The sequence below is a fragment of the Centroberyx affinis genome, unplaced genomic scaffold (genome assembly GCF_046629955.1).
Source record: "Centroberyx affinis isolate AG114_WGS23_722 - 3 ecotype Tasmania unplaced genomic scaffold, CSIRO-AGI_Caff_v1 ptg000755l_1, whole genome shotgun sequence".
Classification (NCBI taxonomy): Eukaryota; Metazoa; Chordata; class Actinopteri; order Beryciformes; family Berycidae; genus Centroberyx; species Centroberyx affinis.
In genome coordinates this window covers 415,981-434,332 of record NW_027279367.1, presented here as the reverse complement: position 1 = coordinate 434,332, position 18,352 = coordinate 415,981, and positions in this window count along the sequence as shown.

Sequence of the window (18,352 nt, the reverse complement as noted above, 5' to 3'; positions counted from 1 at the left end):
CACTGCACAGATGATGCGTCTCCTCTCTAAGTACTTTCTCGCCTCTCTCTCGCTCTCTCTCTCTCTCTCTCTCTCTCCCTCTCTACTTCTCTCTCTCTCGCCCTTTCTGTCCCTCTCTCCCTCCCCCTTTCTCTCTCTCTCTCTCTCTCTCTGTCTCTCTCTCACTCTCTCTCTCTCTCTCTCATAAATATCACAGCAAAACTATAAGTCCCTATAGGAATATTATAGGAATGTTATTGTGGTACCATAGAAGATAAAAAAAAAGAAATAAATAGATAACCATAAAGTGCAATAAGGTTACTATAGATTCACTATAGAATACTACAGACACAGACACATAAGTCCCTGTAGGAAAATTACATGACTATAGCCTAATAGTATTTTTTAGTCAGGTTCTCTCTCTCCCTCTCTCTCTCTGTCTTTCTCTCCCTGTCTCTCTCAGCAGCGTCCCACTCAATCCTCTTTCATTTTTTTTAAGATCACCAACCAGCATAACTTGGCAGCGCACCAGGGTCAGAAATGAAACAGATATTGGCAGGCACTTGTCAGCAAGGGGAAACCCGGTGGGGAGGTCAGAGAGATGGGGTGTGTGTGTGTGTGTATGTGTGTGTGTGGGGGGGGGTTTGTTATGCTACTTTTCTTCTTCCCCTAGTGTCAGATAAGAGGTGAAGTTACAGGGGGTGGAGGAGAGGGGGGAGGGGGGTGGGGGGGGTAAGACATCCCAATCCATCTCCTGAGTGTCATCTCTATTTCCAGCGATGACAGCATGTGATAGGAGAAGTGACACTTGTTAGTCAAAGCTGGCCTCAGCATTTTCTTTCTCAACTTATCTAGTCCACGCTCCGCTCCTCCACTAAGGCTGTGATGGGCTACACAGAAATCACAGCAGATAACCGCTGTGTAGATTGACAGTGACTGTACCATTCCCACTATGTTTAAATCTCTCACACACATATGCACACACCAAAATAGAGAGATAGATGTATAGATATACTGTATATGTCAAAGGAGACAGACTCCAGCTCTGTCTTCTCTTTTTTTTTTCAGTGAGTAATACTCCTGTGGCTTCCTGAGAACCACAGAGTCATTCGCAATAATAAACAACCAGCCATGAGTCAGATACTTTCACTACAGCAGCGTGCAAGTCTCTCTGTCTTTTTCTCTCTCTATGTCTCTCTCTTCTTTCACATGTACTCACGACACACACACACACTGTCTCTCACAGGCATACAAACTTCCTCTCTCTCTCTCACACATACACTCAGACACATGCACACGCATATGCTCACATCACACACACACACACACACACACACACACACACATGCTCATACATAACGAGCAGCAGATGACTGGATAACACTCACCAGTTTTAGGTTGCGACAAAAAAAACAAAAAAAAAAAAACTCATCACCGCAATCTCATTACTGACTCTCCTAGCAAGAATCCAGTGGGTGTTTTCACTGCATCTGAGAGCCAGCGTTCTGATATGAGATGGAAAGTAGAGAGACTCGGTAGCCCACTGTTCGCTCTTATGAGTGCCGTCACCATTCAGGACTTCTTCTTACATCTGTGGCTGGTTAATGCCAGAAACTTATATCTTCATGCAGCTGGCAATGGAGGGGAGGAAGTTCAGTGGGAGATGATGGAGATGATATGGAAAATGAAGAAATACTGAGGAGCTGATATTGAGAAAGTGTCAACTGGGAGAAGAGCAGTGTGAGAGAGACTGGTGAGAGTGTGGCGGTACAATACAGACCCAGGAGTGGTTGCAGTACAGTGGAGGCTAGTGTGTGTGTGTGGTGTGTGTGTGCGTGCAAGTGTGTGGAGGGGGCAGTGCATAGTATTAATTAATTTTCTAAGCAGATTTGTTAAGAAGTGTGCATTTTACATGTCATTTGTGAGTCATATGTTATGTTATGTTATGTTATGTTATATAAACATTTCTGTGCATGTGTGTGTATGTATGTGTGTGTCCATACAGGCAAGTTTTCATCTGCAGCAAATTAGTTGGACCTCATAGTGACCCCTAATCGTCCCACCCTCTCTCCTCCACCGCATTTCAACCACATGACCATATGTTCAAGAGATGGAGTGGAATGGAAAAAGGAAAGAAGGGAGCGATATGGATGGAGGGAAGAGGGAATGATGTGATGGTTTGGGTGAGAGGGAGAGATAAGGAAATTGGAAAAGGGCTAAGATTGGAGAGTACGGGAGTGCAGAGGAGAGGTGGCGCAGGTATTTGATTGTAATGAGGAAAGAAAAACATTTAGGTTGTGAGTCTGTGTGTGTATATGTGTGTGTGTGTGTGTGTGTGTGTGTGTGTGTGTTTGTTGGGGTTAGTGATGACAGTGGTAGGTCTAGATGCTGTAAACACAGATACTGTGTCAAGAGATCCTCCTTTAAACAAACACACACTTCCTGTTGTCAGTGCGTGCGAGTGTAGTCGCTGCTCGTAATTAAGATCTGCTGACAGTTAGGGGGTAACACAAATAAACTACATGCAGACCCAGCCAGTCCCCACAAAGGCTTTTAAAACATGGCTTGTCTGCCAACACTTGTGAAAAAAAAAAAAAAAAAAAGAATAGTTTTCCTTTATGTATCTGGTGCTGGTGTCACTGTGAATGACAGTTGTTCACAAATTCAAATAGCGTCAACGTCAAAAGCACAGTCTGCTTCGCTCAGACATTTTTATTACAGTTTCAGATTGTGACAATGAAAAAAGGCTAGAGAGTACGTGGGCAGAGAGAGATGCAAAACTGGAATTTTATCCATTCATTAACATGCACATTAGCAGATTAAGCCACCAAAACATTCCCCAAAAATAGCTTTAAAGAGGACCAGAGGACCATAACTGATATCAACCACTATGCTATTGATTTGCTGTAGGATAGTTCAGCTTCTTATAGGGAACATTGCTTACTGTCACTGTCAATTACTGTCTAACTGAAACTTACTGTACTGGATACAGAAAGTGGAGAGCAGAGTTTCTTTCATCACTTAATCTGTGATGCCATGAACCATTTAAAATCAATGGACAAAGTTGGGAAAATCCACCCTCCACATGGATTTCATGGGATACGGAAATGTGGTTTGTTGCAACACTGATGGCACCGTTATCAAATAAAGCTTTTGGATGTAAAAGTTACTGGAAGACATTACAGGTCTACAGTCAGTTTCTTGTTAGATCGTAATGTAGCAGCTGAAGGTTTTACATTTTAGTTTCCACTATCGAGCTTTGAGAGATTCTTTTCATACACAAATATTAACATAGAAGAATTATGTTGAGAAGTGTAATTCACCTTTAATTCTTTAAGACTTACACACACCGACTATTTAAAGGATGAGGCTGGTGTTTTTTAATGCATTGCTTACTGTCAACAAATCCTATGAAAATAACAAAATCAACAATGCGTTTGCTCTACTCCCGTTAATTTCTGACATCCCACGTACCGTTTTTAGCCGTCAACCCGAAAGTTATTGGCTCCAACTGTAAGCTAAAAACTTTGAAATACAGCTCACAAAGACATAGTTTCAATTTTAAAAATCGCTAACTGTTACCATTAAAAGTCAGGCTGTTGTAGTTATTACCAAATCATACTCAAATGGGAACAAATTCTTCATTACGCTGGGGACTATTTTCGGTGCTACGGAACTACTTTCCTGAGATCGCAGACGTGTTTATAGCTGGCTTATTAAGTTGTTTGAGGAATAAGTCGGCTGGCCCGGTGCATCACGATGATGAAATATGTTGCCCAGAGCAACGGCATGGCTCTTTGACGTGTTTTTAATTGTTTTTTTAATACAATGGAGTTCTATGGCTGCTGGGACATGGCTTCATTGGGCACCAGCTACATGGACGAGACTTGTTGGCAAAACAAAATCATTGCTGATTTTGTTATTTTCATAGGATTTGTTGACGGTAAGCAATGCATTAAAAAACACCAGCCTTATCCTTTAAATTCTATATCTGATACAGACCAAGTCAAATTCATAGGCAGTGCTCCTCATCAGTCTTTTGTCCTCCCTCTCTCCTGTGTTTATGGGTGTTGACGTGAACGTTTCGGAGCAAACCTTGGAACAATTCATGGACAGAATGGCCTGGTGAGTTTGTATATCCACACAAACCATAACTGTTTAAATGACACACATCCTTTAGCATAGCGCACACGAAGAACGTCAGACAAACACATCAACATCCCACCCGCACTCCATTGTGATGGTCCCTTTGACAGTATATGCTAGCCACTCACAAGTGCACACCCACACACACACACACACACACACACACACAAATAGGTCACGTTTACATACACAACCTATATACTCCAGAGGAAAGTATATTGTATGTATATGTATTCTGTATGTATATATGTATGTATATATGTATGTATGTAGTAACTAATTTCCACTATTGTCTGGCTTTCAGATAAAGGTGTTTATTTGTGGAACAACCTTCCTGAGGGGAGTAGTGGTCTGTGGTAGTACCAGTGGTGGAAGAAGTACTCAGATGTTTTACTTACGTAAAAGTAGAAATACCATAGTATAAAAATACTCTGTTACAAGTAAAAGTCCTGCATTCAAAATGTTACTTAAGTAAAAGTAGAAAAGTATTAGCATCAAAATGTACTTAAAGCAACAAAAGTAAAAGTACTCATTATGCAGAATGGCCCATTTCAGAATAATACAGTATATATTACATTATTGAATTATAATTATTGATGCATTAATGTGTAAGCATCACTTTAATGTTGCAGCTGGAAAAGGTGGGGCTGATTTCCACTACTTTATATGCTGCTGGGTAGCTTACAGTAATCTATAATAATACATCACAATTTATTATATTATTCCCTTTGGGACCAGTTAATAACAGTTGGGATGCCATTAGAATGAAGTACTAAATAAGATGTGGCTTCGAACACCCACAGTGAATTGAGTCTGCGCTGGTGTGGTGTGTGCTGGATTAAATTCAACATAATTCTTGAAGCCATTCAATACAATATAGTGTTTTCAACATCTTGCTTACACGCAGTGAGACAATCCAAATTTTTTCGTAAAGGAAGTTGGCTTCCAGTACATCACTTTGTAAAATTCCAAGCATCCATCATTGCAGTAGAATAACTATTCCATGGCCACAACATCCAGCCAAGATAGGAAACCAAACTCTTCCTAAGGAGCGGGGGGAAAGGGGGAGAGGAGCTCTTAAAATAGAGCATAAACCTGTGTTTCCTCACTTCTTACACATCTGCTAACAGTCAGCTTGTCTTGTCTGCTGCTCACTGCTAATTTACCCCCTCATGACTCACGCAGAACTGGAGACACACGGGGGAGGGCGGGGGTGGGCAAAATAAAAGAACAGAGAGGGAAAAGCTGCTCTGGGACAGCAGGTACATTTCATCCCATATGCGTCCGTGTCAGACCTCATACGTGTAATTAGCGTGTTGATGGTGAACACCGTGTAGGGGCAGGCGGGACAGCATGCAGCCCAGGTCTTCAGAGCCCACCTGAACGATTCACCAGACACACACACAGGTAACTTGATGCATAAACACACACACACACACACACACACACACACACACACAAACATGTTCTGTGGGGGCTTTAGGACCAGCTGGTAAAGTTTTACCACCGTTCCCCCACACTCCCTCTCAGTAGAGGGATTTCATTGCACAGTTGCCAGTGGCACAACACTCACCAGACTGATGACTGCCGTGTGCCTGCAACCACAACCAGGTGACTCATTCTCTCTCTCTCTCTCTCTCTCTCTCCCTCTCTCTCTCTCACTCTCTTTCTCTATCGATCTCTCTCTCTCTCTCATCTCTATCTGTTGCTCTTTCTCTCGCTCTCTCGGTTTGTAGGCTGTGTGAGTATTTGTGCGTGTGTGTGGGTCATGGAATGTTCCTGGGGAAAAAACAACACACTTAAACTTCTGTTACTGGCTGGCTCTACTGTGTTTAATACAGCACAGCACAGAGCATGATTACAGAGCCCCACTTATGGTTTCAGTGTCAAATTCATTAACACAGGGACTTAACAAAGCACCTAAGCCCTTGTAGGGTATGACATACTCCATATCCTTGGCATATGCGAGTGCCCCCCACCAATCTAACACCTCATGTTACCAGTTAAAGTGTGTTAGGCCCCACTCCAAACACAGAGAAAATCCACAAATCAAGCCCAATCTGGGTTGGAATGGAATGTGTCCCGTTGAGACTATTCACCTGGAGAGAGTTTTTCTGTGTTACGCCTGCCAATCACGATGAACACACACACTCCAACGCAGGCACAGCACACTTACACACTGTTTGAGAGAGAGAGAAACAGAGAGCGAAATCAAGCTAGTGAGTACAGATAAGTGTGTGGTCATGTTTATGGCTTTGGAAAAGCCTATGGCATTTCCTGATAATCTATGCCAAGCATGTGTTTAGTGTTCTTTCTAACCTTTGGTGTAACACCATTTCTCTCTCTTTACCAGACTTGGTACAAATTGTATTTGCAAATACATTTTGTGGTTTGCTTCAGCTTACGGATGGGTGGGGTTTGTCAGATCAGGTGCCAGAAAGTTTAAACAATCACAGGAAAGTATTTGAAAGCAAAATTAGTGTCCTTTTCTGTGATTAACAACTTATTTGACGCTATCTGTATTGTCCTGTTGCGGCAAATCCCATACAGGCTAAAACAAACACAAAGAATTATCTACAAATACTATTTGATCCAAGTCTGGGGCGAAAGAGAGTATCTCTCATAGAGAAACACAGGCACTCACACAGATCACTTACACACAGGCAGCAGCTACTCTTGCGTCAATGCTGTGTTTTAAGGAATTGCTCAAATTATTCATGTTATCTCAGAGCTGCACCATAGACCCTTAGTGACCCCAATGGCCTTGTCCTGTTCCGTTTTAGGATCAGGGACAGAGTGACCTTTCTGTCAATGTTTACGGGAACGCTCCTCTCTTTTCACTAACCGGAAAAACGAATGGTGCTAATTAAAAATGTTGCAGCTCAGGTCAACCAAATTATAGCCACCAGAATCAGGGAAGTTTATTCAGGCTGGGGTTGACTGCCCCGGGGTGATGTGACCAAGAGGCTGTTGAGGGGGTTTGTGACTAAATATAGTGCTGATGGTGAAATCAAAACGTCACTAAGATGCATTTATGCTCCCAAAATAGTATTATCTGGTAGAACGCCTACGTAAAAGGATGTAATATCACTAACAAAACAATGTTCATGAACTTTAAAGGGGTTGTCTAATGATACATTGGTTGTAGCCAGATTCTTTAAAGCAATGGAGTCTTTGAGGCAATTTTTTATGTAGATGACGCATTTGAGTTACTGAACACAAAATGCCACTCTTTTTTATTAGAGTTATTCACCAATGAGTCATACTACTGCAGCTTTGAGGGCATAATATTGGGTGAAATGTTCCTCCATGGTGGGCCTTGTATTAAGGGAGGTCTAGCTTGCTTAGCTTCACAAATGAGTGTACTGTGTTAAATATATGCTACTGCAGCAGCAACACATCAAAACAGTGGAAAGTGGTCTTTGATAGTGGGGTGTTTAAATAGAAAGAAAAAAAAGAGAGAACCAAGGCTGCCTTCACTCAAATGAAAATGCCTTTATGTGTCTGTCATTGTTCTGTTTGACATCAAAACAATACCAGAATAATTGCATTGGCATCTTGAGTGAAATCGAATAATAAGTCAGAACAGTGAGATTAATAATGGCTCTTTTATTTAGAGTTCCTTCGTTTTTTTTGTTTTTTTTTACTCAAGTGTTTCACACTAAAATGCAATCCAGCAAATTGAAAAGAGATGTAGAAAGTGTCCCTGCGTCTCCCTGCGTCTGCAACTTCTTAAGCCAGGCATGTTAAAGGGTACGACCCCGTCCCCACTTACAAGGGTATCCCGTTACACGCTCCCCTCTACATTATCGCTATATAACACACATACGAAGACCTCCCAGTCTGACCCATCTCCAAGAACAACAAACTCCTTTAAACTCGCCACTCAAAGCTATGGTCATATTGATCCTTAGATTTCCATCAGAAAAACAAAAATACCATCAAGTAAAGTACACATAAATACGCCACGCTCTAACCCGGGCCTTGGCGTTATAGCATCTGGCTTTCCACTGTTGCTCAGGGCCTGGATGGCAGGACTGTCTGTGTCAATAAAGCTTCCAGAGGCATCACAAAATCAGAAACACAGGGATGAAACCTCCGTCAGGACTCACTGCCACACAGTGAGCTATACTGTGTCATCATACATATAGCCAAGCCTTTCATCTAGAGGGAGATCCTGTCACCCTACTCTCTCTCTCTCTGTTAGCGTATGTATGTATGCACAGATGCGTGTGTGTGTGTTTGTTCTAGAGTAGGCCAATATGGAGACATTTGTCAAGAGGACCTCAGCAAACAGGAAATAACTAGTTCACGGTTCTTTTAAAAGAGCAATTTTGCATGCTCCTGGGTGGGCATATGTACATTATGTATGTGTGTGTCTGCGTGTGTGTGTGTGTGCTGTATGCGCTCATGTGTTTCCGTTAATGGGCGAGTGTCTGCTAACATCATGCTCCATTTAAAAAAAAAAAGACTTTAGTTCATGCAGCGACATTAAAAAAAGATTTGAAGGAGCTCTTACATTATATTACTGGGGACAAAATGAAATTAAACTTTGTTCTATTCGTCTGCAACTTTCCCACTGGGAAATGCAAATCTGACAGCAAAATCGCATTACATTTGCAGAGCTTTTTCATTAAGCCTCAGCAACAAATACATCAAATTAGAACAGCAAGCTGGAATCCTAATTTTGTCAAAGAACATGGTGTGATATCACTATAGTAAAACAAAACAAAACCAAAAAAAACAATCACAGTTCTAAGTATTTAAAGTTCATGTTTTTTTGTTTTTCTATTCTGGCCTTCCACTATTAAAATGATGGATGACCGTCATCATCCAACAAGCTGACAAGTTAAACACAGAGAGAGAGAGAGAGAGAGAGAGAGAGAGAGAGAGAGAGAGAGAGAGAGAGAGAGGGAGAGAGGGAGGGAGGGAGGGATGCAGATTCTCCCTTTCAGCAACTGTCTTGCTTTGCTCTTACTCTAGTGTAGGAAGGATATATTGTCATGTTTAGTCTGATCTCTGCCCTCCTGGTGGAGCCAATGTTGTTGTCAGGATGTGACTGAATAAAGAGGTGCACCTCAGGTCATAACAATACAACACTTTTATTGTGAATATATTATATTTGCACAATAATCAACACCATATTATAAACATTATTTCTCTTCTTTCTTTTTCTCTTTTATACAGTAAATAGTATTAGTGTACAAATGTATACAAAATTTATTCAGGCTAGTCAAGTTCCACAAAAGAGTAATTCATGTATTAAAGCACAATCAGATATCAGAGGGACACGCACATGCCTGCACATAGACACGGGACCCCCGGGGGAAAACACAAGTCAACACGCGACTCTGATAGACAGGCATAACCTGAACACTCAACACCGGCGGGTCACCATGACGACATGGTGGAGAGGACTGCTCTGTCATTCAGAAAAAGAAAACAACTCAGGAGTCATGCACTGTGCGACCTTTATGACTTATGGTAAAGCTAAGGCTATGCAAAGTTACAATTGGTTGCTATGGTATCAGTCCTCTCCAGCAGGCCCTGATGCTGACCACGGGCATGGGCAGCGTTCAAACACAAAACAAGCTCATCCCATGACATTGCAGCGTTTCGACACTGAGCCTTCAGCGTCTGCTTCACAGCACTTATAGAGCAACACAAAGAAGAAACAAGCATAAGGAAGAGAACAGCAAGGAGAAGAAAACAAAGAAACAGTCGTTTTGATATGCTGATCTCATTCACAAGTCATCTTGGCTCCTGAGTCTGGTGATCCAGAAAGGGAACAGAAACAGGACTAGTAATTAAAGAGAGGTGTTGGGACATGAGCTCAAGTCTGGTTCAGGTTTGTTTCGATCATGGAGGAAACTGAAATCCCGGTTCCACAACCAAAACTGATGAGCGTTTCTATTGTTGTCTGGACCACATAAACTGGAGTAGATTTGGCCCATGTGACAACATAAGATATTATTGTAAGGGCTACTCTTTCTGCTATACTGTACCAAACATTAGCATAGAAGCATACATGAGAAGAATACAACAGTGATGCATTGGTACTTCATTCAAATAACAGACAGACTGTTCGAGCTACGTAGGCACTGGGAATTTGATGCATCAAATCAAGGACAACCCAAGCTGTCAGACCAAGTACAAACATGTTTGGAATTGTGAATCGTATATTTGAATAAGTTTTGATCTAAATTTATTCATATGGGTGCTCTCTGGCCTTCCTCAACACTTAACTCTCGGTGAGGTATCTTAGACCGACTAAATGTGCCACACCATGTTCATCTCTGAAAGAAAGGCTAACACTGCACCTTGAATACTGATGTATACCCACATCTGAGGACTCTCGTGATATAACCCAGCCTGTAGAGTATATGCTGTAGGTATGTGTCCAGTATATGTATTGTCCTTGGTACTGTATGGAGCTTTGGTGTCAGAGTACTGGTGTTGTCTTCAGCTCTGTACTGAGCACATGCTGCTACACTACAACACCTAGCTAGTCACTAAATGCTAGTTGATTTTTGAGTACAAAAAATGAAATAGATAAATAGATAGATACATAAAAAACACTCAAACAAAATTGATTTTTCCATAGTGGCATCGCCTATATGAACAATGAATACAGCATAATGATTCATATGCAATAAATATCATTAAGCAACAAACAATATCGACAACTACACAAATCATTGCTGTCAGTGAACATACAGTCTTTGAATAATATTCAGTTGGCATAGTGGGACAACTTTTCAACCTCCCCTTGACTAAGGGCAAATAAATCATAGAGAAACAGATGAGGCAGAATTAAAGGGTTTGGTTAGCTCTTACTCTTGCACCATAGGATAGTATAAAGTAGTATACCATGGAATTGAGTGCAGTTGAGCACAGTAGATGCTTTTCTATTCTTGAATATGACACGGAGGAGATGGATGAGCACCCTTTGGCATTGGAGAATGGGAGAAAAGCTCCTCTTACATACTGGCAGTGAATTAACAAATCAGTGATGGCATTGATGGACCTGCTGATACTGTTGTGTGTCAGAAAAAACTGTCTTGTTGCAAATGTTCTGCATACATCCTGGGAAGGACGAGACGACAGGGGGTGTTCTCTGGGCGTTTGTGAAACAAGATGACGATCAATGTGTGTGTGTTTGTGTGTGTGTGTGTGTGTGTGTGTGTGTGTGTAGGGGTCATGAGTGTTGTAATGTGAGGAGCCATAGTAGCAGCAGTTGGAGCCCAAGAATTGGCCAAAGGGTGGGGCTTAGGCAGATCCCGCCTCCACAGTCAGAATCATCCTCCTGTTGGAGACAACAGTTGTTAGTTAGATAAACAGTAAAACAATAAATACTACTACTACTACTACTACTAGTACCACTACTACTACTAATAATAATGACTAATCGATAAATATATCATATCATATCATATCATATCATATCATCAAATACCTCATCTTATATCAGCCTACCTCTCATATCAGATGCTCTGTTTAAGTTATAGAGATGTTCTAAAGCTCATTATGCTTTTTGTGCATGTGTGTGTATGCACATGCACCCGCCTGCATGCATGTAGTCGCTCTCTGTTTGATGGCAGTGTTCAGGATATCCGTGCATGCCCTAAGCCTAGGAGGAGGAGGTGGGAGCGTTCTGTATTCAAAGGGCAGGAAAGCCATGTGGAGCTTCCTCTGTTTACCCCGGTGAGAAAATGGATTGGCCTGGACACAAACTCTCTTCCTATGCATAGCTGAGAAAAAGGTAATGGGACGGAGGGAGCGAAGAGAAGGGCCGTGGCCTACTTTCACTCTCTGTTCATCCACTTCCTCAGCCATTCCTTCGCTTCCCTTCGCTTCCCAGCCCACCCTCTCTACACTATAAACACGCACACACACACACTTGAAGTCGTCTGTGTGTATATGTGTGATCTAAGACTTAATATCACAATCAAAGGCTGAGTTCACAAAGATATGGGAAATATCATTCTAAATATTTAGATGTCTTATAAATTGCTAAAAGTTGGGAGGCTCTCATACATAGTTTCTCGACCTTGCTCCTTTGTTTTATGGATTTAACTGAGTGAACTCACTGAACTGTTGCATCTTTTCAAGGTAAGCTACAGAGCTGTGTTTGCTATCATGTCTCAGTCTAACAACCAGCTGTTGTCACAATGTTTTTAGTAAGAATTACATTTAAGTGTTTCCATTTAGAAAATGAAATTGTGGCCAACAAAAACTGCTAATGTCAAACTGATTTAACATCTTCAACTGTCAAGATTCACTCTGTTCTCTTCCAATTGGAACATATTTATCTCCCCTAGATCTTCTGGGCTATTGTCTTCTCAAAGTATTTTAATTTGCATGGGAAAAAGTAAAATGTATGGCAAAATATGAGAAAGTATGTTAGCAATGATAAATATCCAGGTGTTTCTGAGAGTGAAAAACCTTAAACAACCATATTGAGGTTATGACACCGAGATGGATGAGTGCTGAATGGCTTTAAATAGGTTGAACAGGTACAGATTTTAAAAAAACAAACAGCCTGAACATCACTGATACCACAACATTTTGTTATCAGACTGGTTAACTAGAAACAAAAGTGGAACTTTGCCTCTGTCTTCAGTAGCTGCCCAGGCTGAGTGAGTGTGGTATCAACATCTAACAGCCATCCAGACAGAGAGGAACAGTGAAAAAAATATCCTTCAAACTACAATGTATTTATGTAAATAAACCATTTGCAACTTCCAGGGCCAGTGGGGATGCGAGGATGGATGCAATATTTTGGTAGCAGGGCAGCCTAGTGGTTACCATGTGTGCCTAGTGGCTGACCATCCTTCAACTGTATAACCAGTGCTTAATTTGTGCCAGATCCTGCTGGAACAGGATCCGGCACCTCCCGGTTTTGGACTACCTGCGGTTTTGGACTACATCCGGTACTTATTTGCATGGACCCGGCACCTCTGAAAGTTTTTTTTTTTTTTTTTTGTCTTGTCTTGTCTGCCATGTAATAATCCCAATAACTGACTCTTCCTTTCCCCCCTTCCAAAAACTGAATTGGCTCATTTCCATAAGACGACAGGTGATTACTCTATTAGAAAGTAGCAACAAGCGCATAGTAATCACGTCACATGAGTGAGCTGCTCTGCAGAGTGTGTTATGGTAAACTTCAGACATGATCATGGCTAAAAGACAGTTGAATTTGCTGTCCATATGTTCGCTGTGTGGACTATTTTTGGAAAATTAGACAAGGTAAGCATGTTTTTTTTTGTTTGTTTGTTTCTAAACGTGTTACAGTTCTCTGCTGGGACAATAACATCTAAATTCATATTTGCATAGATGAAAACAGAACTTATTTGGAGTGCAGACCTGTAAGTCCCACAGTTAAATATGTAGGCAATTGCGGATGTTATGTTGAGTGTCCAGAAATAATTGGTAATATAATTGGTTGACGTGAAGGGCTGTAAGCCCCACATCAATGTGGGTATTTCAAAATCAGCGTGGTCCAGCTGAGAGTCGCATTTAGGTCTACTTCTAGCTACATGGCATGACCATGATACGTTTTATTTCTGTCATTTCATTATTCACTGACATTGTGTCCTACGTTCAAAATAGATATCCTATGAAAGTATTTGTGTTGAGTATTAATTAACTACTCAAACCAGAATTTGTCTGGCAAATGGTTGAAGCCATTGCAGTTTCCTTGATATGTTTATGTATGATTAGGATATCTCACAGCCAAGTGTGTGCATTTTTATGCTGTGCACAGCGCAGTTATATCTTTATTCCACTTCTTGAAGGGCAGGTTTGTAAAAACCCATCATTTTGGACAAAATGAGCATTATGTAGCCTATGCAATAATCAAATATTGTTATAGGTCCCCAGTAGTCGGAGATCTAAGGTAATATAGTTGGTCATTTAGTAATGTGTAGGCTGTTGGTCTACAGTAAGCTATATTGCTGTACTGAGCACCACCGTGCCTCCAATGCGCTTGTTGTCTTGATATGTTCTGGAACCTTTTCCCTCCACACTGACTCACGGGAATACCGACCACTTGGTGTTCCGGGACCTCATCCTTTACAAATTAAGCACTGTGTATAACCCAGGTTCAAGCCCCATGTCGACAAACATCTGCCCTGTTAGAGTGTACCACCTGAGCAAGACACTGAATCTCTATCAGCTCCAGCGCTGCTCTGGAACTGACCCTGACCTCTGACCTCCCTGGAGGGGCGCAAACAAAAAGAATTTCCCTACAGGGATCAATAAAGTATCACATTTTTCAAGTTGCAGGTGAAGAATGTACTAGTGAACAGTATTCAAATGGTGATGGGCAACCAAGAAAATGAAGAAAACAGAAGAGAAACCCCATACTCCTTCATTCATCATGTGTCAAGGAAACACCATTTTGACTCAAGTATGCCTTTGAAATGACTGAACCTGTTTTCCAAATAGATTAAGTAACGTAGTTTATCAACCTACCTATCACATACTTTTAGAAGACAATGGTCCAGCAGATATAACAATAAGTAAATGTATTTAGGTCTGCAAACTTTTAGAACAGACTTTGCACCAGCTGTCGAGAAGATAAGCATGTCATTGTGCACTTTGCCAAGGCGCAGGGATAGTAGAGATCACAGTGGCTCATTCCAGACCAGATGAAGCTGTGTGGCGACACTAACCCTGAGCTCAGCACCAGCACCAGCACCAGCACCAGCAACAACAGGACAGGTGTGGGACTCAACCCAGAGCCTCTGCTGATTGGGCACAAGGGCTCATCCTACCATGATGGACAAGAGCAGCAGCCATTGAGATGCATAACCATAAAACAAGAATGATAGAAAAAGAATGAAAAAGATGATATGAAGAAAGAGAAACATAAACACAGCAGTGAGAATTGCATGCAAAATTTATGACAAAAAAATGATGCAATGAATAAATGAAGGATAGATCAGAATGGAATAGCAGGCAGCCAGTTGCTATGAACGCATGCAAGAAGCACAATGCTGATGAAGACCAGACAGAGGTTGATGGGGGCCAACTGTGAAGCTTCATTAATAGAGCTGTTTCCAGCAATATCCCCTGCACAAAGGCACATGTGTGGCTGTGTCTTACATTTTCATCGTTGTCAAAACACACATCTGGCCCTTTCCGGTATCTGGGGTTCTGAGCCAGCTCACATGGATCTGGGCCTTCAGCTGAACACACACACACTCAGGAAAAACACAATATGCCATCACCAGTACACATTTAACATTTTCAACGGCAATAATTAAATGAGTCCGTACTTGTGCTGACTCGGATTTTCCTGCCAAAAAGCTTTAAGCAGCTTCAACTCACGCCACCGACACCCTGAGCACAGATCTGCAAGACGTATCTACATCTTAATCAAACATGGCAGGTGGAGTGGGCCACAGGTAATCATGAAAATGACTACTGGAGTTTTTTTCTGTAAGAGAAGCATAGATTCAGCCATTTATCGTATGTGTGTGTGTATGTCTGCATGTGTATATGAATGAAGATTAATTAATACAATCTTCCAGATATTTGCTGGACTTCTGTTAATCTCCAAGACAGATAAAGAAGTCAGAAAGGCAGCCTCAGCAATAAATTTGCATGATAGTATATGAGGCCAAGCGGCATTGTGGAACCAGTGAGCATAACATAACAGCCAGAAAAAATTAAACATGATTAATTGCGATTCATTTTGTCCTCTTGTCCCAGACTTAACAAATACAGCCTGCTAATGGAAACACTGACTGTATTCTTAGGGAGGCATTTAAATTCATCTTCATCATTATGCCATGTCATTTCTACGTGTTTGGTTTGCTGAAATAGCGTATATATGCATGCATATGTATATATGCGTGCATATGTGTGTGTGTGTGTGTGTGTGTGTGTGTGTGTGTGGGTATGACTTAAGTCACTTTCAGGGACACACACCAGACCAGTTGACTGGGGACGGCTTGTGCAATTGGGGGACAAAAGCCGTGTCCCCAATTGGTAAAAAGCTGATTTTTGGGTCAGTGGTTAAGGTTAGGGTTAGGTTAAGGTTATGGTAGGGGTTAGGTTTAGGTAAGTAGTGCTTATGGTTATGGTTAGGGTAAGTCTCCAGCAAATGAATGTAAGTCTATGTAAATGCCCCAAAAGTGACATAAGTAAGACTGTGTGTGTGTGTGTGTATGTGCGTGCGTGCGCGGGGGATATGTGTGTGTCCTCATTAGCAGCATATTGAACTGGAGGCCCCTGTTGTGACCCCATGGTGACCTCTGATGATGACACCTTTACTGTTGCACCAGCAGGAAGCTACAGTCAAGACACATCTGTCAAACAGATTGTGCATGCACAACACACACACACACACACACACACACATGTACACACACACACACACACACACACACACACACACACACACACACCTTCTCTTAACCTTAATTCAACCTGATGGCAGCATGCAGCCCAGATGATTTTAAACAAAGAAATCTAATCCAGGAGTAACACGAGAGCGGCTTTCATATGCCGTGCATCTGGTTTACTGTTCACCTGTGAACATTCTGGGGACCTACTGCAAACCCTTTAGGTGTGTGTCCTTGTATCCAGACTTTAAAGCCCCACAGTCGTACGGGTGAGGGATGGAGGGCTGGAGAGTAAAAAGGAAGTGTATCTCTATGCTTGACTTTTTACGACTTGAGGGAAAGGATACAGGGCTGTTCCGCCTGTCGAAGCGGTCTGGGGTCACATGACAAACAAGTTGCCTTGGCATCGGTGATCAGGAACACTAGGTTGGTGTTGGGCAGCTTCTCGGCACGATACATCCTGAGAAATACACACATGTGGGCATGGACAGACGCACACACACATATTCAGTCAATCAATTGAAGAGTCTGTATTCATAATAAGCTTGGGTTAGAGTGATAATATGTGTAGCTGGAATGGGCACACAACCAATGATAAATCACATATGAGAGAAGGTTTACATATATATACAAACACATATGCACATGTGCGCATACATACACACACACATACCTCTCCTCTCCTCTAGGGATTGGCCTTTTTTATGGTGGTCGTTAAAGTTTCTCTGTCTATAGTCGTTAACATTGGAGAGTAAAGCACCAGGCACGTGGGGCTCATAACACTCCGTAATTCTAGCCATATTTAACCCCCCAGACGGCCCGATTTGACACAAAAGGAGGTTAGAGCAAAGTAAATGTGCAGTGGTCCGTGAACGTGTGTATCAATGAGTTTGAAGTATAGCCAGAAACCGAAGGAGGAAAACCAGATAAAAGGGGTTTTGTGCTTTCCTCTGCAATTCCGCTCACTGACAGATCAAGGTAATCTGTGTCTGATCAGAACCCATCAGACAGCAGCTGCCTGAGATCAGGCTGGAAAACAGAGAGAGGCCAGGAAACCAACACTATTCTGGACCGATCCCAGCAGACCATTAAACACAAGGATGCACAATTATCCAGGAAGTAGATAAGAGGTGGGAAATCTCTCGTACGTTAACAACACAACACATGTACAGTGTGAACACACATACATGACATGCGCAAACAGGCTGTCACACACACTCACACGTACCTGGAGCAGTTTCCACAGTCCAGTACACCTGAGTAGGATCTTTCGTCATTGTCAAAGAAGTACTGCGTCTGCTCTGTGATACAGCTCTCCTTAAACATGGCATCTGGTATGTCTTCTTCTGCTGACTCCACTGGAGAGAAGAGAAAGGCGTGGAACAAAGGAGATAAGGTGAAGGATGCGAGAGAAAGAGCTGAGATTAAAATACATCAAAGGATAAGATATGTAGCTAAATATTCTGCTGAAGGTTACAGTTTACACAGTCCCAGTTTCTGTTACTCACCTGCCTCTAGAAGGTTAGGGAACATGAGACTGAAGAAGAGCTGCTGGAGTATCGACCTAGACAGAGAGAATGACAAAGACAAAATGAGTCAGATAGAATGAGTCAGTAGACCATACACCACTTTAACTCATTTACCTTCAGCAGCCAAACACTGTTCAATAACAACTAGACATCTGTCTGAGGCTGGAGTCATTGTTGTTGTAAATGTCATGGGATGTAGCAGTCATTTCTATTTTAATAGCAGAACATAATGCAGGTGGACAGTCATACGGGAAGTGATGCTGTAATGTTCTCCCATGCACACTCCTACACTAAAGTACAAATGCACCCCCACTACAATACACACACACACACACACCTGCACAC